Genomic DNA, 21584 nt, shown 5'->3' with positions numbered 1-21584 from the left:
ATTTATTGCCTATTTAAAAAAAGAAACCCTCCAGTGAGAAATATTTTATGACACCTATAAGAAGTTCAGTATTTTTGTACATCTTACAGTTAAAAAGTATAGTTAATTTGTAAATTAAGCTGACTTCCTCATGTTTCCTTAAGGGGGGGAAGGTATTATTTGTTAATATTAATTGAAAGTATAACGTTGTTAATAACTTTGAATATGTTTGTTTTTTTCTAATGACAGAACAGAGCAGAAAGGGATGACAGAGTTTACTGTGGTGTGTAGTTCTTGATACATTGAATGGTGCTTTATAATATAATTTGATAAAGTTTGGAGAAAATCCAAAGCCTTATCAAAAGCTCAAAATAAGAAGTATAATGGAAGAAAATGGTGCCATGAGAGGAAGATATTAAATGTAGCATTAGAAAAGGTGAGAGAAGAACTGGAATGCCACTGTGATGATCTTTTCAGTATGATGACCACTGTTTTCACTAATTATCACCAGACAGCTGGGACCTCTAGAGATTGCCTAGTCCAACCCCTCCTGAAGTTATCCGAGACCTCAGAATTAAAAACGGTCATCTCAAAAGTCTATATCATTTAGGGCATGGAGAAAATTACTGTTCAGCATCTGAGGAGGTTGTTTATTTGGTTTATGCCACTTTTTATTCTTTGAATGTTATGAATTTAATGTCACCAGATATCTTGTGCCTTTCCAGATGATCAACTTCAGCAAAACACAAGCCTCTGCAAATAAATGTGGAATTAAGGCACAAGGTGATACAACCAGTAATCTGTCCCTTCCAGAAGCAGAAATTGGTCTCTGAATTTACCTGCATACAGTCTGCTAACATTCATTATGTTAGACACATCTATATTGATTGCAGGGGGATTAGCCAGAAAAATTTAGCAGAGGGGAGACTGAAAACAGGTGATCCAGGCATTTTGGCTGATCTTCCGTGACATGAAGAATTCTAACGGCCTTTTACCCCTTTCAGAATATCAAAGCATCCCCGTTTTTCTTTTCATAACAGGGAAGAAAGCTGTATATTGTTGAGCCATACCTCATTTCAGCTGCTGTGTGTGGGAGGAAAGGAAAGGTGAAGTTCTTACTGCAAAGATGAAGTGGGATACTAGATAAGTGAATGTACCACACTTAACAGTGTTGTGGAAATAGGAGGGAATGAATTGTGAAAGTGGTGCATGGAATTGTAAAATGAGGTGTCTTTTTTTAGCAGTCCTCTAGCCTCTCTGCCAAATTGTCCCTACCATATTTTATTTAGCCATTAATCCTTTAAAAGTCACTATCACATGAATAACCTTTCTAGAGCCTTAGGATTTTGAGTTAGGTTGGTTTTGATTGGGATTTGCTGTTCTGGGCTTGTTTGGTTTTTTTGGTTTTGTGGTTTTTTGGGGGGGCAGGAAGCAGGCTGTATGCACGTATCATATTATTTAATTGGTTTTGTGCGCCTCCTTGGTTATGTAATCAAAACTGTGTACTTAACTAGATGCACAGACTCTCATCTAGCCAGGCTGGTCAAGCAGTATTCTTGCTTGCCATTGCATCTTGACTTCCTCAACCTCCTTCCCTCACATAACCATGTAGTGGACTGATATATACCTTAATTCTTTGTTTTCCTGAGTTTTCAGGGTTATTTAATGGCCTTTCTTCAAACCCCGATTCAACTCACATTGGAATTGATATCCCTGGAGAGTCAACTGTGTGGGGGAAAAGCAGTTCAGGTCTGCTCTTACACTCTCCCTCCAAGAAGGCTAACATTCTGCATCCCTCCAGATCCCATTAGTTTGGGTTAACAGTCCCATGCACTTTCTTCTTCCTACTGCTATAATCTGTTCCTGTTCTCTTGCATAATCTGTCCATTATTCTTGAAAGTTAGCCTTCACTACAAAACTATTTTTAAAAAAATCCATGTTTTCTGAGTGAAAACTTGACACTTCTTTTTCCCCTGTTATCCTAAAAGAAAATAAAAGCAAACACTTCAGCCATTTGTGGTATTTGCTAGTATGCCTATAGTTCATTCTTAGAATATTGGGAACGATTTTGACTAAGAGGACAGGTTGAATAACAAAGGTGTATCCATACAAGCAAGTAGGTTCATATGAAAATTGGACATTTTTAATTACCTTGTGTTTGCTTTTTAGAAAGTGAAGGATAAGAGTTTTAGCACTGGTTAGCTTATTGAAACTAATAATTCTGGGAAGTATGGTGAGACATGCAGCTATATCCACATATAAGGGAAACTTATTTTAAGTAGAGGTTGTATTAGGGGAACCCTTCATTCAAAAGGTTCATATTTAAATCTCCAACCTACACAGCAAATTTCTAACTACTTGGAGGTTCAGTGGAATCTAGATAATCAGAAGTTTGGCTCATGAGTGCTCGGCATCTGCTGTTCTTCTCGTTTTGTTTCATTAGAAGTGGTTTATGCTGGTGAAGTTAATGGAAGGATAATCTGTGAAGGTGTATAGAGTTCCAGAATTGCCATCTCAAGAATTTCCTGAGCCAGATCTTTGGAATTGGGGAGGTTATAACAGTTAATTAGTTTTTATATACTTTTTTTCGGACATTCACTTTTGTCCGCTCTTATAGCTCAGAACACTGGGCTAAATGGGCCTTTGTTCTGATGCAGTACAATAGGTCTTACTAAGCATGTGGATTTTTAAGAAAAGCTGATCTACAAACAGTAAGGACTTTTCAACCTTAATTCTAACAAAACAGGCATTTTATCATAACATTGTTTGCATTCTGCTGAAATCCACAAGAAAGAAATTGCTTCACTGCTGTCCCCCACTTGGAATCCTAATAAATAAGCAATATCTTTGGCAGTGAGTGCTTTCTTAATCTCAGTGACTGGTGCTAAAATAAGAAGTGGACTGCAATCAGGAAGATATTTTTAGTTAAAAGAACTGCTGCATGAAGAGCAGTGTTCAGCGCTACAGTGTCAGGAGCAAATCCTTATTGATTCTGACCTCTCTACATAATACGTCTTGCTGATCAACTTTCTGACTGTGCTGCTCTGTCAGACACTGCAGCATGGGATCCAGAGTAAATGGACCTGCCAGAGCAGGTTTCCACCATGATTGGATCAAAGGCCTGGGAGTCATTCTACAATTTCTTCACTGTAAATTCCTCTCAGTGCCTGTTCAGTTTTGCAAAAGGAAGTTAAACATATCCTGCTATGCAGCAATATTTCGCTTTTACTTGTTGCTTGATGTTTTCTCTGATGCTTTCTCCATCATCCTCTGTGCCACTACCACTTTAGTCCCTTAAACCGTCTGTTAAATTAAGATACCTCCTTAGAAGAACATGCTTTCTTAGCACCTGTTCAGCTTCTTTTATGAAGTGCATATTTGCTAGTTGTCTAGTATCTACAGTGGCTGCCCTGAGAGCCCCACCAATTAAGGTTTGTGAATACTGAACAATTTGGTTCTTATGATTCTGTAGACCTGAAATTAAAATTACGTTCTTAAAACAGAGATGGCATCTCTTTTTCTACTGGCTTCAAAGACAGGTTTGGTGTTCAAGCTTCAGGACCCCTTTGCACTTAAAAGACATGTATGTGGAGGTTATTAATAATGCCTTCCCTTTCTAAAAACAGTCTGGATTAATTTATTTGGTTTCTAAGGCAGTAGCCATGGCTGTCTTAAGCCAAACATGGCTTCTAATTGATGTCATCTAGGTATCTGCAGTCCTCGTTGCTGGTTTATGGTCTTTTGTGTCTGATTTAGGTGAAAAATGTCTGTTGTCAACAAAGGAAAGATGTCCATGGTGTGTGAATGTAAGTAAGTGAACAGATAAAAGTGACAGTAATTACAAAATTAAAACAAAAAAGAATGATACTGATTTTTTTTATCTTGTCCTCTCCATACTACTGTTGATAAAGTGAAAATGGGTCCTTTCCACACTTGTCTATCAGTTGCCGTTCTTCTATACAGTAGCAATTCTGTTCTAAGGGTTTTCCTTACGGTTCTGAGGGACCCTCTGTTCACCTGCTTAGCTTCTTCTGAAAGAAATTCATTGTCAGCATCTGGAGAGCATATCCAGAATATTTCCATTGTTTTCCTCATTGTGTGCAGCAGGCAAATTGATGTGGTGGTTTTTTGTTTTTTTTTTTTCTTTGATTGCTTTGTGGATCTTTGTAAAGAGTACCTAGTGGGTTTGGTTTTGGCTTGGTTTTGGGGTTTTGTGTTTTGTTTGTTTGTGGGGATTTTTTATAGTGCACTTGGAGTACTTGAAAATGTCATTTGAACATACTGCTTTCACATCTTACTTGGGTGGGCAAAGCAGCGTGATGGTTGTTTTTACCTGTTTTTTTGTTATCAGTAGTTACTCCACATTTTATAATTAAGTTCACAGTAGAAAAAGATATTTTTTCAGTTGTGACATATTGATGTTATGCTTGGATGGTGCAGGTACCCAAGAAACAGGTAATTCCATGCAGTATGCTAGGGTGGCCATGCAGCACTGCTATAGTTTACAACCTGAAGTACTCTTACTCATTCTAGGTCATAGCAGTCCTGAATTGAGAGTATCAGTTTGATCTCCCCTGAGTTATGTTTTCTGTGCTGTGACTCCCAGTTTAGACCACTATCATAGAGACACATTTAGAGTCCTCTGGAAGATAAATACTTAGCAGTCCCAAAATGTTTTTGGACAACTGACCTTCAAAGGGAAAAGGTGGAGGAGAAACTGCATGTAGATGTCAGCAGCTCAGCTCATGGAGTAGAGGAAGGAAGCCGAGCGATTTCCAGATAAATTGATTAATCTCTTCCTCCACACAAGCACAACATTTGAAGACCACTTCAAAGCATGGTGATCACCCTGATTCTGGATACTGTAGCTCAGAATGTGACGGTAATCTGGCATAGCTGATAGCTTCCTAAGGCATAGGAAGGGTTGTGAGCTTTCACTTTTATTCACGTACCTAGCAGAATGCAACAAATAGTTCAAACTAATATCTTGTGTAGGCTGTACAAAAGACCTCAGTGTTTACTCCTGTGAATGTGTTTGAGCACAAAATTCTGTTAAAAATGGTTAAGAAAATACTACAGTTAATTTCTATTTCTGACAGGTCCCTCTTCTATTTGTACTTCCTTACTTGTTTCTCTATTTGGGCGAAATAGCGGATTCTATTAGCTGAAGCTTTTAACTGCTCTCTACTCACCCCACTCCAGTGAAGCCGTGCGTTTCTGTACAGGAGGGCTTTGCCTCTTTATTACTTGCTCTGATGTGAGCAGCAGCCCATGGAAAGGACTAGAGTGAACCATATAACATCATTACTATTAATGGGCTCAGAAAGCACAGGCCATGAAAATACACTAGTTCAGCTTGGGAAAAAAAAAAAAGTAGAAGTTTTACCACACCTCATTCAAATGATGAATGAAAATGCTGAACCATTTCTACAAGACAGATGAACACTCTGAGCTGAAGAAGGTTGTTCAGGCAGACTGCATCCGTGAAACCTATGGTTATGAAAGATGACTGCAGTATCTTTCTGTATCAGTATTAATGATGCTTAAAATGCATTCCTGAATATACACATCTGCTTACAGATATAGATAGATTTGAAGGCATGTTATGCTTTGTGGATTTTTTCTTTACTAATAGATTAGTGGAAGTGGCTGCCATAGTTCAGCTTCATAACTTCACCAATGTAAATTGAAAAAGTTTGGTTATAGTTTGACAAATGTTCCTGTCTACATCAAATCCTCTGAACCATAATAATTTTTATCTAGAGATGTGCCAAAGTACTTGAGAATAATTTGGGCAGCTGGCAAACTGTTACCCACTAGTTCACAGACAGAACTTTCACCTCTTCCTTTCTTTCCACTTCAGTGAATTTGGCTAGAAAAATTGTTAGCACAATGGAGGAGACTTTGCTTCTCTAAAGGATTCTATTTACCTTTTAACATGCTGTTGTACTGTAGTCATATGTGTGCTGACATACGTATCATATGGCTTGCTACTGAACTGCTGAGATGGTAATATAATACTACAAAATATACGGTATTACTTTTAATTGATTAAACTGGTGATGAATGGATCTGTGTGAGCTGTGCTTTAATATGCTCTTAGTAGATCAATTCTGGATGACTTTCTGAATAGTAGACCTTACTGACTAGCAGACATACTATGAAAAACTGACAGCTTGGGAAGCAAACACAAGAGATGCAATGAAAAATTTCCCATTCCATGTCCTATTGGTGTTCCTCAACCTTGACCCAAAAGACTTATTGCTGTTAACCAATACATGGTAATTCAGTCTCAATTTAAAGTCTTTTTCTAATTACTACCACTGTCTCTTAGTGCTGTGCTGCTCATTGCAATTTGTGGAATATCAGCAGCATCACCTGTTTCTTTTTATAATAGTAATATGACATTAATCTGTGCAGGAAATACATTAGGTTGTCAAAATAGCTTAAAGACTTGTGGATGGGTATCTGTATTAAAGAATTAAGAGCATGTGTAATTCTTCATGCATGAAAGAATACTTTTACCTCTGCTTTGCTTTAAAAAGCTGGTAATTTTTAAAGGCTATTTTTAATGCAATTAAGAAATGTACCATTTTGTAGAAATTAGTCTAATGCAAGAATGTTCTGCTGCACTGCACCCTCTGCAACGTGTGGGCTAAAGAACACTTTGTGTTTATTTGGAGTCCAATCAACATCTTGGCAGTTTAACCAAAATACTACAAACAATTATCGTTATTCTGAATAAAATTATCCTAACGTATAATATCACAGCTCATTCCCAATAATGATTCACTTCATACTGCTGTAATCAGGATTTCTTGAATTTACACACTGGGTGTTACGCTCACCCTTCCAGAGTGTTCTTATGGCAAGTTGTGAGCATTTGAGCTCCTTTTGTGGGAGGAGGAGAATACCGGTGGTGGAGGAGTTTTTTCTTCCTCAGGCTTGCTCCACTTGGGGTTGCTTTTATATGATTTCAGTCCATTGCTAAGCACTTCTTTTCTTACCCGCCCACAGGTTTAATTATGCAATGGTTGCTTAGTTTCATTATATCTTTACCACATGCAGTTTATTTTAGAAGTAAATCCATGCAATTTCAGAAAGCTAACCTAAAGCAAGTTAAGTTACGCTCACTGCTCCACCAGGCAATGTGCTGTTACAGCTAAAACGAGCGCAGGTGAAGACACAGAATGACAAGTCCCGAGGCCTTGTACTGTAATTGGTACAGAGCCTGTGGGATATTACTAGCAGCAGCAATACCACATCACCTGGACTTGTAAAGCTACCATTCTAAATACATGGGAATGTAATACAAAGTAAAAGTCAGTCATTCTGTGTCTGTTTTATCCAAAAATAACTTCTGGTTTGCACTATAGTGGATTGGCTGTACTACAGCTGTGAAATACCTTCATGAGCCTTCCTGTTCCCCACCTACTCTTTCTTCCAGGCTGGAGTGAAAGAATTGGGGAGATTGTTGGTATTCCCTCCTACCCTCCTGCTGTAAAATGTTGCTGTTTTCAAACTGAAAATTTTATGTAACAGCACAAGTTCAAAACTGTGGTTCTGTGTGGCTTGAGATGATGTTATTTGGGAATTCAAAGAACAAGGAGGTCTATTTCTTCCCTGCTTTATCACAAGTAACGGGTAAGATGCATGTACTTCCTGACTGGGGCTGGGGGGAGCAAAAGAACTCCAAGTAGCAAGATCCGCGAAGTGAACATTAAATACACAGTGTTCTCAACCCTGAGCCTCAAGCTCTCTGCCTGATGGTGCTGCAGCTTCCTGCGTAGCAGGTTCTGGAGTAGCGTGTTTGTTAGGCACACGTGTTGCATGCAAGAGCATATATGCAACCTCCATGTACGCGTTTCTCCACCACATGTAATGTCCGGACCTAATAGTGCTATTACCAGTTTAATACACCTTTTTAATGCTGAAAGATAAAATATATATTTACATGTTACTTAAAGGAAACATGCAGAATATTTTAACTTTTAGAGTTCTATGAACAAAAATCCAAAGACCTTATAACTTTATCATGGCAAAAATGCTGAGTGAAGAATACATCCCTTTTTCAGATGGCATGAGATACAATAACAAACATTTTCTTTCACTCCTGATATTACCAAATCTAAAATTCTTTTATGAAGAGGGACATCCCAGCACAATTCAGGAATGGTGGCTCCTACTGCTTCGCAGCTGTCTCTCCAGGCCTGAAAGGCCAAAGTTATATTCATTTTAAGTGTAGGAAAAAACACCACATTGATCTGAAAACATAAACAGAATAGCATAGAATGACTCGTATAGCTATGCCAGAAGAAGCATGTTAACTGAAAATTACTCTTTCAGCTGAAATGTGGTAGTTGACAGTATACATACATCCAGTTCATTGCAATATGAAATAAATCAGTCTTCAGTCACCTTAAGTTAAATGTTATTATTAATGGAGATTAGGCTATAATAGTTACGTGGTGATTAAGATTTCCAGTTCAGTCACAATATATTTATACTGAGGAAAAAGCAAGAATGTATGTTCTAATTCTTGGTGATTTCATCAACTATTTGGGCTTGAAATCATTTGAGGTAAATTCTGACAGATCTTGTGGAAACAATTTTTGAAATGTCATATCAGCTTCAAACAATTAACATTAAATTGAAGCATGTTTATTAAATGAAGTTTAAGCTTTCAAAGTAACCTATAAATTAGGAAGGGAGTTGCATGAAGAAATATCTAAAGTAAATGATGCTGGTACTGTCCACCTCTTCAGCAAAATTTGTCAGGCTCAAACAAACAGATAAAATGATCCAACCTTATAACAGACTGAAAGTAATTCTTCATGGATGGTAAAAAGAAGCAGCACAGATTCTTCCAAGTATAAAATTATATTGTGACTACATAGATGAAATTGCTGCATATGATAGGATTCTTTACAAGGACACTGCTTCAAAGTGTCGTATAACACAAAATACTGCTTTGCTGAAAAATGCTATGGGCAGGCTGTAGTGACTGTCTATACATTGAGAGCAGTTTGAAATGTTTTATGATGTCCAGGCATAAATAGTGATAACAAATGTTAGGTCTCTAAGCAGAATTTGATGTACCCAGAAAGTAAAACGTAGAGCGAATGAATCCCATGAAATTTGCTATTAAACTGGGACCAAATCTCTCACAAACTGAATTTATTAAACAGAAAATGTTAACCAGTAAGACAATAGAAATAGCCCCAAACTTTCAAAATAAGAATTAACAGTTGTCACTAAAAAGCTGCAATACAAAACACACTGTAAGGAAAAAACTGCTTATCATGAAATTCCAGGTGAATTAGATAACAGATAACAGCTCACTGTTTAGCAAGAATTCATTTCAATATATCTCCCCAGTATGTCATTCAAATATTTCCTGTTAACTTCTTACTATGTATAGACAAATTAATTAAGAAAAAACTAAATATAGCACTTGAAAATAACTAAAAAATCAGTGAATTCAAATGACAACTTTTATGCAAGGGAATATCTTAGCTTTATCAAATTTGCCAGGCTTTATTGCAATCACCCATTCATACAAGCATGCATTTTAAGGCTAGAATGAACAAATGCCAGTGTAGTCTAACTTATGTACGTGGAACTTCTTTTATTACATCCAGTTATTTGTGGTCATATAACTTTATAGATATATCCAGTCTCAACTTAAAAATGTAAAATCATGGCAAAGCCACAATATTCATTCCATAGCAATTTTTTTCCTTTAGTCAACTCATCTTAAAAATGTTTCTGATCAACTTTTGCTCTTACATTCTGTCTAAACAGACAGAAGGTTTCTCTGAAATTCATTAGCTTTTTCTTGCATCGGTGTTTACACTGTGATCAGTATTTCTATTAACTTTTCATGACTTTGATAAATAAATTGATCTCCTTGTATCGCTCACTCTATGATTACAATGTTTGAATATAAAATATAATTGGTAGCTAAAATATTGTTGGTGAGGCTTAGCCTCAAAACTCTTCTGCCTGAAATTGCTGAGAGCTTTGTTTCTGTAAGAAATAAGAACAAGCTTATTGAGTTCCTGATTCTTTGACTGACCAAGTCCTAACTTCGTGTCTTCTATGATGCAGATATGCATCCTTTGTATCTCTTCATATAAATCCTCCGCATCTCTTCATCAAAGTCAAGATGCTACTTGGACAGAGAATGTTGTTTGAAATTAACGTATTAAAATATATCTTGACTTTTTTAGTAAAATATTTATTCTACTCTTGTCCAAAGAAGCAGAAGATATTTAGCCACTCCAATCTCTTATTTGTGTCTCCATCCACTTGTCCTCTCTACTGATTAAGCATCTGCAGTAAAAGAAAAAAAAAATAGCTTAAAGTTCTTACCTATTGTATGCAAACCCATCTCATCATAGGGATTTCTTCTTGTTTATTTTTCAACTAAAAAAAATGGTTTGTCATTTTTATAGAGAGACATTTATTTTCCAGTGCTACCGCTTGCAGCTGCTTCATGTTTAGCATCAACATGAGATGTGTGTGTGGAACAGCTTCAGGCCACAGCCTGAATTATGTCTTAATTTCTCTTCGCACTCCTCTCATGTAAGAAGTGCTCATATTATTTCTCTGCACGTCATGTTACGGGCCCCCATCACCGCTCTGCAGCTTCACAAAGGATCAAATCTCATTTTGGGTTGTCCTGTAACTTTACGGGACTACTGGAGCATTAGGCAACGTTTTCTCTGAAGTACCATGAGGGTGTGGTGGGTTGACATTGCCCGTGTGCCAGCCAGCCACCCAGCTGCTCTCTCACTCCCTTTCATCGACAGGTTGGGGGGAGAAAATAAGATGGAAGATGATGGCCCCAGATGCGCTGGGGCCGCCGGAGCCGGCAGGGACCAGCCGCGTCCGGCACCGGGCAGCCGTGGCCCCGCCGCGCAGGGGCAGCCCCACAGGCCATCCCTCCACCAGCACCTTGTCAGCTAGACCCAGCGGAGGCACGAAATCGGGCCTGAATTCACCAGCTATTGTGTTTTCTTCCTCAGTTTTGTGCCGTGTCACCTCTCCATTGTAGAGCACGCATAGGTATGAATTGGAAAGCAGAATAAGGTGTGGCTTAGAGTTGGGTTGTTTTTTTTTTTGGTGGCAAAAAAGATGAACTGCTAATACATTTAATAGTTTGCTCTGGACCAGTCTAATTCAAAACCAGGTAAAAATAAAGTTGAGATATAGTGAGTTGTATTGTTAACTGTTGAGAAGTTTATAGGCCAGCGGTAATGGCCAGTCAGTGTGTCTGTGTCTTAACTTCACTGCAGATGTTTAATCTCCTGGGTCTGTATGTTAAGGAATTGACAACTGAAGAAATAGAATCATATAGTTTGATGTTGTTGTTGTTTAAAATATTTAAATTGCCTAAAGACAAAATAGAAAAAGAACTTGAGGCAGGAAGCAAAGACAAAGAATATTAGCTCATGGAAACCTGGACACCTCGAGTTTAATTTTGCTTCTTGAAGACTCAAGTTACTGCTCTCAGAAGGGGTATTTGGACCACACTGCCTGCTGTCATGGCACCCAGGAGTGAGAGAGTTGGCAAGTCCAAGATTAAATTATCCTTGGTTGCTTTTTCTAATTAATGGTCCAAAGAAAATTTTGTAAAATATGCAAATAAAGGTTGGAAATTTTGCACATACTTTGAGAAAGCTGTTATAGTGAGACCAAAAGTTGAACCAAGGATTAAGGGTGTATGATTTCTCAGGGATGTTATTTGGGTAGGAGTATGTAACACTTAAATAAAAAGTGCCAAACAGAGCCACAGGAATAAATATCTGTGAGATGAATTGTACTGAACAACAAAAGTCATCTTGGAAACACTTTTGGCACAGCTAAGACTGATCAGGTTAACTCTATCTACAGTCTTATCTCTACATACCATGCTTTTGCAAGTATGCGATGATATCTCTTAAAAGCTGTTATATTGGGCTATCATTTGTGGCTGAAAATGTCTGTGGCTTGCCCTAGAAATGTCTCTGTTTATTTTAAAATGTGCATTTGCTGGTTTTTGTAATACTTGTTATTTTGGTGGTTAGGTGATTTTTAAGTGGAGGCAGGAATAGAATACGTAGTAATTGTCTTTACAGAGAACAAATGTGCTGCATGTTGCAACACATTTAATATGATGATACTATGCAGTTCATGAATTAAAAGCTTATTTCAGTTTCATAGGTGAATTTTACATTGTGCCATCTCACCTGTGTTATAATTCTCTGCAGAATATTTTTTCTGCTTGGAAGAAACTTAGGCTATATGACAAACCATGCTACTTTTAACCAAATGGTTTATCATTGTAGCTAGATAACTTACGAAGGCTACAGAATACAATGCTCACATTTACAGTATATAAGGTTTCCATAATCTTATTGCCATTATTAATATTGCATTGCATATAGATTGTCATGCATGTAAGCATTCTTAAGCGACGCATAGTGAGAAATGTTTGCCAAATTTTGCGAACGAATTCTTGATGGGATAACAAGTAATCTTAAAACTTTAGCTGAAAAGGGTGGAGGACTAAAGAAAGACAATTTGCATATTTCTCAGTAATTCCTTTGCATATAACTGATTTCTTGATTTACATCACCCACTCTTTACACCACTGACATTTCTTGACTCTCTTTGGTAAACCAGAACATTCTGAGGATGCCGTGTTTCAGCTCAAGATTTGAAAACAGTTATTCTTGCGTCTTTCACTTCCAAGTGCAAAAATATGAAGTTAACCATAATATTATTATATGTCATCAGTTTACAGTGCCTGTCCTGATAAACAGAAAGGACAAGAAGTGGTCCCTGATTCTAGAGTTAAGTTGCCCAGACTGGCTCACATCCATACTGCTTGGGGCCTGCTGTCCTTAGAATAGACTGGCCACGTCCACACTGTGCAGCACGTGGGTGTCCTGCAGTGTTCCTGTAGCCTTATGATGTAACTGTTATTTTTGTTTTTTTTTTTCATGTAGTTGTGTCTGAATGGATGTGGGACTTGTGTTACTGCCCACCACAGCGCTTTCTGCAAAACACGGTGGTGGTGTGCTATAAACCTGAGAAGTGGTATGAAGACATACACAGGGTTTGAAGGCACAAACCCAGTAGCGCTGGAGGACTGTATGAGTTGAAAGGTATCAAAACTTATGTGGTCGCATTCATTCCGCTTATTGAATCATGCCCAGACAGTGCCTTTTGGTGAGATTCAGAACAGAACTAGGGAGCAAGCTGTTAATTAAGGAACAGGCAGTCAGGAGTCCTGTGCTTGGTCTTATTCTTTGGACTTCTTTTATTTAGAAGTGTAGATGTGTACAGTCAATCTCTGAACTGGCTTCCTTTACTGTGTATATGTCTGAAGCCTTTTGTGGATTAGATTCAATATTGTTTTGCATATTTTTTTCCACTGATAAGCTCAGCCTTTTCAGTTTCTGGAACTTAAAGTCTGAATCTCTTTTTCTACCTCTTTTTCTTTAGAATAAGTGGAAGGCTGAAGGCTTGCTCCTTAGTTATCGCTCGTAAAATGAACGTCGCAAGAAATTTCTATCTTGGGTGCCTGTTTTCTGAATATACCTATGAACACTGTCTGATGGCTACAAATGCTTTAGAGTTCTTGATAATCATAGGGTTTTTGGGGGTACTGACTTTGGGTTTTTTTAATTTGGGTTTGGTTGTTTCTGTGTTTATTTTTTTTAATAAGAAGGACTTATAAATAGCCCTGCTTTAAATGTTATGATTATTTAATCAAGTACTGGTTCAACAGTGATGTGTTTAAAATCATACATTTCACAAAACATTTGAGCTTCTAGCAATCTAAATATGATCCACTGGCTGTCAATACTGCAGCTCCCATGCTCTAGCGGTGCTATTTCTGGATAGCAAGTGTAATGATTAAGAATTAATGTATATTTCCCAATATTGTACTTTTTGATATCAAACTATGTGATCCAAGTATCCAAAACTCCTGTGACTACCACTGCAGGCTGTTTGTATCTGAATTTTCTCATTTTGTGTTCCTTGAACTTCTCTCTGTTATGAGCTTTCAGCTGAAGTGTATAGAATGTAGTTCTTGGTATAATAAATGCTCTAATGTATCTCCTTCACCAACCCTTGCTTTTAAGTTTTAGGAAGGGCCAGTTTGTCTAGCTTGAACCCACCTAGACTGAAGTGTTTTCTTCTCATATTTTTTGAGATCATCAGGACCTGTATGAGTAATTCCACTTTTGAAATTACTAGAGATATTAATCAATTCTGTAGTTTCTTCCATCTTCTTTTTTGTATCCTGTTTAATCAATCTGTCATTAAGATTTGTATTGCCAGCATTTTCTAGATGCTGCTATGACAGGACAATTGAATTCTGTCAACTTAATTTTATATTCTGTTGACAGCTTCCCTGTGCTAGTAAAGACATCTTGGAATCAATCTTCAACATTTCACTCCCTTTCTACATGAATGGTCCCAGAAACAGATTTAATATTTGACTTGTTTTTGACCCACTGTAAGCAATCCATTTCCTGCAAAAATTACAGGTGTCAACATTTTAAGTTTTAGCTTCACCTTTGCACTTCTTATCCTGCAGTAGGAAAGATACCCATCAGGTGAGCTAAAGCTTTCCTGTGTATTTTGGGGCAAATACTGTAATGGAACTTCAGCTATTATATTGACTTGTAGTGTCTGGTTTACAATTACCCAGAGCTCAGTTCTGTTGAATATACTAAGAATATATATCTTAAAGATTTATCGTGAACATTTTTCTGATTGTACACTCTGTGCTGTTTGTATGCTGTGTTTCTTTTTCAGTTCTTTCAGTGCTTTTCCATGCACTTTCACAAAATTATTTTAACCTTTACAACCTATGGCCCTATTTCCAAGGCAGAAAACTGTTCAAGTCTGTTAAATTCCATGTTGTGTGCATTTTTCTCCTGCAAACGTAGTTTGTCTGCATTATGAAGACCCTATGGAAGTGTTCATGAACTTCCTTTGCCCTTGTGTATTACTGTATATCTTTGTATTTTCATCTGATTCCAACTGACATTTTCTTGTCTTCCTACCAAAACTTGTAATATGATGCAGCAGTGCTCTGCAGCTTGTAAAAGTCTGGCTTCTTCATTTAAAATCTTCTGGCAGTTGCCTTCTCAGTCTCTGATCCAAGTTATGATCTGAACATAAATTAGGATTTCAGAAGCCCTCTACATACATCTGTGATTAGTTGATCTAAATGCTGATATAAATAGCTGTGAAGTTTTTCTCCCTTTCAAAATGACATACAAAATAGTATTTATCAAGTTTAATTTGTTCTTCACATCTCCATAGGACAGCCTGAAAACAGTGTCAAAAATTTTAACTTGACATTCACTGCCTTATTCAGGAAGAAGTAAGGAGGAGAGAATAAGGTACTGTGCTTCCAAACAAGGCAGCCTGACAGAGTTTTCCTAGAAAATCTGGGCGGAAAAAAACCTATTAAAAAAAAGTTTAAAAATCTGAAATTTAAAAGAAATTAATTCAAAAAAAGGTGTTCTTTGCTTGAGACATTTAATTATAGACTGTTGAAGCTATGACAGCCAATTATGCACTTTTTCCCTAGTGATGGCTTCTTACTCAGTTTACTTTTTAGTGGCTCCAGATATCTACATGAACAGATTCAATTCTTCCTTAAATCTTTTTTAGTCGTCTGTTGAGTTCCTTGAGAACTCCAGTAGTAACTGACTGTTGCTCTTCGATTTTGTTACCCGCAATTTTCATCCTTTTGTTTCATAAAACACTGTTCTTTTTCAACATGAACTTCTAGCATCATGCAGGTACAAGTCCTAGCTGGTTTTCAATAGGGAGTTTGTGTTGGTGCTCATAACTCTATAAGCTTTTCATCTCATAAAACCAGCAAGCTTTAAAAAGTTCAAAAAACAGAAAGGGAGCAAGAAATACGTGTCTTTCATTAGGTGCTGACAGAACTGGCTTAATAAACAAAATTACCAGAAGTTTTCCATGACTTGCATTTTACCCTAATGTAAACAGGACTCATTCATATGACAACCTTACCTGACTCACAGGTAACTACTGTTATGATTCAGTGTAGACAAAATGAAGTCTAAGCGTACAGTTGCAGCCTTTTGTTGTAGGTATTTCAGTGAAAAGTACTGTTTAGCTCTTGCTAAGAGCTCACGTGGTGCCACAAAAAACAGCAACAGCAAGAAGCATTTTCATGAATCAGCCATTTACTGATTAAAAAGGTATTATAGCAGAGTAGTGTTGACAAGATCCATTTCAGCTGGGTGAATGTATCAGGTTGCTTTTACTGATTGAACAATGACATATCATGATACAGTAAATCTGTGAGCAACAGGATGGCAACTACTGACCCTACAGTATGTATATTGAAATACATAATGTATTTTCTATGTTATAAATTTGATTTGTGAAGAGCATAAGACATGACACCAGGTGGATCAGAAATCCTTTCTCAGCATTTATCTGGAAATATAACTGGGTGAAATTTCTTGTGATAGGAGAGCGCTGCGAAAAGTGATGTATGAATTTCAAAAACAGGATCATAAGCTGTCAGGCAATGATAGCAGTGTCCAATATTAATATATGCATCTCACATGGGGAGGTGATAAATGAGACAGCCCTGTGAGAAATTGCATAGGCATGTAATAAATAAGTTTACCACATAACTCTGCAATTTATCAGATGCCTTTTGCCATTACCTACCCACTAATCCATCTCTCAGGGATTTATTTTCACAATCCAGATTCCTCAGCAGCTTGAAACATCATACTTCTTGTAAAGTTCAACCTGTCCCAAAAAACTTTTCTCCTGTTCTCCCTACAGTAACTCTGGTGGAAGCACAGAGTTATGAGCTAACCTGAGAAGAGGAGGCTGAGGGGAGACCTTGTCGCTCTCTACAGCTACCTGAAAGGGGGTTGTGGTGAGGTGGATGTTGGTCTCTTCTCCCAATTAACTAGTGATAGGATGAGAGGAGATGGCCTCAAATTGTGCCAGGGGAGGTTTAGATTGGATATTAGGAAAAATTTCTTCACCGAGAGAGTGGTCAAGCATTGGAACAGGCTGCCCAGGGAGGTGGTGGAGTCACCATCAGTGGAAATGTTCAAAAAACTTGTGGATGTGGTGCTTCGGGACATGGTTTAGGGGGCACGATGGTGTTGGGTTAATGGTTGGACTTGATGATCTTGAAGGTCCTTTCCAACCTTAGTGATTCTGTGATTCTGTTGGACATTGACAGCTTTGCTATGCCTGAAGATGTCCTCACAATTGTAACATACATTCATTCTCAACACAGGAAATAGGCTACTGAAAGTCGTTTCCCCTGCTTCACAATGAGCCATATAACTCTTTCTTCTATTAAAATCTGTTAGGTACATTTTCTGAAACTATTTTACACTTCTAGGTGTTTTTCTTTCCTAGTGCGGTTAGCCATGTACTGCTCTAGGTGTACTTTTGTAGATGTAAGAATAAGTGCAGTAATCCATTTCTTAAGAAATGGGACCAATTAGCTTTGCCTGCTAAATTAATCTCCCCAATTTTATTAACACCCCTTCCCATCCCAATAAGTCTGAAACACCAACTGTTTCTAATAATAAAGTACACTTCCATTTTTCACCCCTGTTTTCTTTTGGGGTGAGGAATTGCTTCTGGAAAAACTTAGAGCCACAAGCTTTTATGCATTACTGATTTCAAAAGTGTTACCTCACAGTTATTACAAATGAATGCCATTTAATGGGGAAGGACATTTGAACAGGACCTGATTTTAAAATGCTTACTCAAATTATAATTTTTTTGTTTTGTAAGTGATGTAATTTTGTGGATGTGGCCTCTTTATCACAAAAGTGTAGGCCTTTCTCAAGGTGAGGTTGTTGGGGATTTTTTTTTTTTTTAATTTATGAAATTTCTCAAAGTATGGATACTTTTTTTTTTTTTTCATTTTTAATTTCTTCATTTTATCCAGATGTTTGCCTTCCCACATTTTCTTTAAAGATTCCTAGGAAGTCCGTCATGCTTACCTGCCTGGATACACAACAGTTCTCTACTGGATTTTTTTTTTTTTTAAATGGTATTGTGAAAGTTGACAATTTTTGTAATTTTTGATAAATGTTTCAGTGTCACATTTTAAGGATCAAATCTACTGTGTCTGAAATAATTTTTTTTTCTTCAGCTTAAATTCTGTGAAAATATTTGAAATCTCACATTGTTATCCACATTCAAGATAAAATGAAACTCTGAAAACTGATAGATGTGTGTGCTTGTGTGTATGAGACAGATAAAAATGACATTTCCATCATTTTTCCAGCCATTAAACTTGTTTCCTCAAAAAAGGTTAAAAAAACCCATAGTACTTGAAATTTCCTATGGTTTTGGACATTATTGTCTTGATTTCATAAGACAGATAAAGTTATTTGATGTCTACTTTTGAACCCTGTATGCTTGGATTAGTGGAATTCTAGTATTTTGATTTTATGTAAAAAAATCTTAAAAAAAGTGAATAAAAGCATGTGAACAAAAATAAGTTTGGATAAAACTGTCTATATTAGTTTCTTTTACTGCTCTGGATTTTCTGAATCCTAGCCAAATTCATATTGATTTATGTACTCTGAAATTCTCTACCTATGTATTAAAGAAGTAATTCTTAAATTTGTTCACAGGTTTGTCTATCTATCTAAATACAGTAATGGTAAGATCTTTTTGAAGAAACTTGCCATCTCCTTGCAATATCATTTACAAATTAAAATAGCTTTTCATTTCCTTGGTTTGCTGTTTTAGAAACCAGTTACATTTGATTTTATGGGCAGCCATGAGTTGCCTTTCTGGATAACCATCAGTATCTACCCGGAAACTGTGTGTTTCCATGTGTTTTATGTTCATAAAGACCAAAAATTGTAATTTCATTTTTTTTTACCTCTCAGTGGGTAGAGCGGAATGGTACTGTAAAAGACTATTTATAACACCTAGGTTAGTACACATGCTTCAGTTGGAAGACATTAGATAAAGGTATAAATGTTTTTTAAATGGAGCATTAAAAAAGCACTGAAAACAATAAAGAGTTGTTTCCTAGTTCTACTTTCAGGAGGCTTATTTCCAAGAGTTCTCCGATGTATTGCTCCACAAGGGCAGTAATACAGCTCCACTTTGCCCCAAAAAGGGGAGAGACTTACTATTTGTCTAGGTTGGTTGATGTATGTTACTGTCCTGGTTTCTGATGGGATAGAGTTAATGTTCTTCCTAGTAGCTGGTATAGTGCTGTGTTTTGGATTTAGTCTGAGAATGATGTTGAGAACACACTGATGGTTTAGTTGTTGCTCAGTAGTACTTAACACTAGTCGAGGACTTCTCAGCTTCTCATGCTCTGCCAGTGAGAAGTTAAGAGGGGGCACAGCCAGGACAGCTGACCCAGACTGGCCAAAGGGATATTCCACACCATACGATGCTCGGTATATAAACTGGGGGGAGTTGGCCGGGTGGACAGTGGCTCAGGAGCTGGCTGGGCATTGGTCAGCAATTGTATTGTTCATCACTTGTTTTGTATAGTCATTATTATTATTGTTGTTGTTGTTATTTATTATTATTACTATTTATTCCCTTCCTTTTCTATCCCATTAAAATGTCTTTATCTCAACCCACTAGTTTTACTTTTTTTTTCCAATTTCTCTCCCTCATCCCACTGGCAGGGAGGGGAGTGAGCAAGTGGCTGTGTGGTGCTGTAGCTGCCGGCCGGGTTAAACTGTGACACATAAGTAAGGATGTACTGTGTCCCAATGTTGGTCCATCACTGGGATAGGGAGGTCACTCTTAATTCCTATTTGGCAGTGTTTACAATATATAGGCATTGGGCCAGCACAGTGTTAAAAGGTCATGAAATGCAGGAAGTTTTAGTATGGGACAGGGAGGGAATTTATGAGATTTATCCAAGAGTGGGCCATTCCTGATCTCTTTGCAAGCCATAGACAGGCTAAAACTTGGCATGATTCTTGGCATACTGTTCCTCTTTTCTCCTGTTTGGCTAGGATGCTGTACTGTAGGCGTTTTTTACTCCTAGAGGTACCAAGATAGCTCCTTCTGACCAGACATAAAATAAAAATAGAACAAGGTGTGGTCTGAACTAACTCAGAGGTGTTTTTTGTGTGCTTACATAGTTCCTTTTAACTTGTAATGCCTAGAATCAGTGTCCTAAATGCAGTTAACTTCAGTGAGAGGTGGGCTCCAACCAGCTTTTGAAACTCTGCCTGTAGGGATTCAAAGTCTGTAGTGTTCATAATTCATGAGATTTGCCTGTTGTAATAACATTCTCTTTTTAAAGGCTTGTGAACATTCATATAGGTGTGTGCTGCCTACGATCAGCAGACCTAGCCCCTTTGTGAACTCTGGGACTGCTGGCTCCTCTCCTACCTCACACGTGTCCTACTTTGAAATCGATGCGTGGGAGAGAAGAGATGGATTTCATTGCAGTGTAGTGTGGAAGACAGATGAGTTGCGTACTCAGACAGGTAACACAGTTGCACAGTTGCGCCCTTGGTTTAGCTTAGCTGAAAGACCAAGTGAGTCGCCTGACTTTTAGAGGGAGTATTAGTATGGGGAGGATCAGAAAATCAAACGTAATCCTCTTGTGTCCTAGGCTGTAGTAATTGTTATACCATCCTCCTTCTGTGTATTGTCAGTTGTAGATTATGAAAGCTTTCTATGTCCCAGGATACAGCTTGGGTTTCTGTCTGTTTCTTAAGATTTGTACATATCAGAGTTCGTTTATATGTTGAGGGAGAATTTAAATAATAACAAACATGATCTTGAAAGTAACTTATTATAGATTTCCGTTAGCGCTACTTGTGAGGGAGGAAAGTGATGTCTTTTTCTAAGTGTGCCATTTATCAGAGCACAGCAGCTCAGAGCAATTTTGTGCTCTTCTCATGTCCCAGGTGTCCTCATATAGATTTTTGCTTCTGCCAGTGGGATGGAACCCTGAAATGCAACCTGATGCTTTGTCTTGATGGGCTGCTTTTTACTGACTGCATAGGTATTTGTTCTTACAGCACAGGGGTAAAGAGAAAGTTATGTCCTGCAAAGCAATCCTTACACATTTTTGTTTCTTTCACTATCCCACCAGCAGAAGTTTAAAACTTTTTGATTAACAACATTTCATTACTAATCAAGAATCTATCTCAACCGGCTAAGCCTTGACCATAGATTTTGCTGAGCACTTGTGATTCCTGAGGACACTCAACAGTAGTAGAGAGAATTTTCTTGCACGCCCTGAAATCATTAGCAAAGTTAGAAGGAGAATGAGCTTCAGCACCTGATTCGATATTAAATAAAATAATTTGTGTGGAGAAGAAACTATGAAGGGTATTTATATTCAGACCCATCAAATTTTAATATCCGTGGCAATCAGTAGAATCTTATTAGTGGCATTTCAAAACACGTCAGAGGCATCAGAACCTGTTGCTTTGTATTTATGTCACAAAAGATGGCACCAGGATGTTCTGGGGTTTTTGTGAGGTTTCAGAAATCAATAATATGTGATGTATTTTTATTAGTTTTTCTATTAAGTGCAGATACTGGAAGGGGCATGACTTTGATGGGAA

This window comes from Phaethon aethereus (genome assembly GCF_964289735.1).
Source record: "Phaethon aethereus genome assembly, chromosome: 2".
NCBI lineage: Eukaryota > Metazoa > Chordata > Aves > Phaethontiformes > Phaethontidae > Phaethon > Phaethon aethereus.
Note: the sequence above shows the minus strand (reverse complement) of the source record.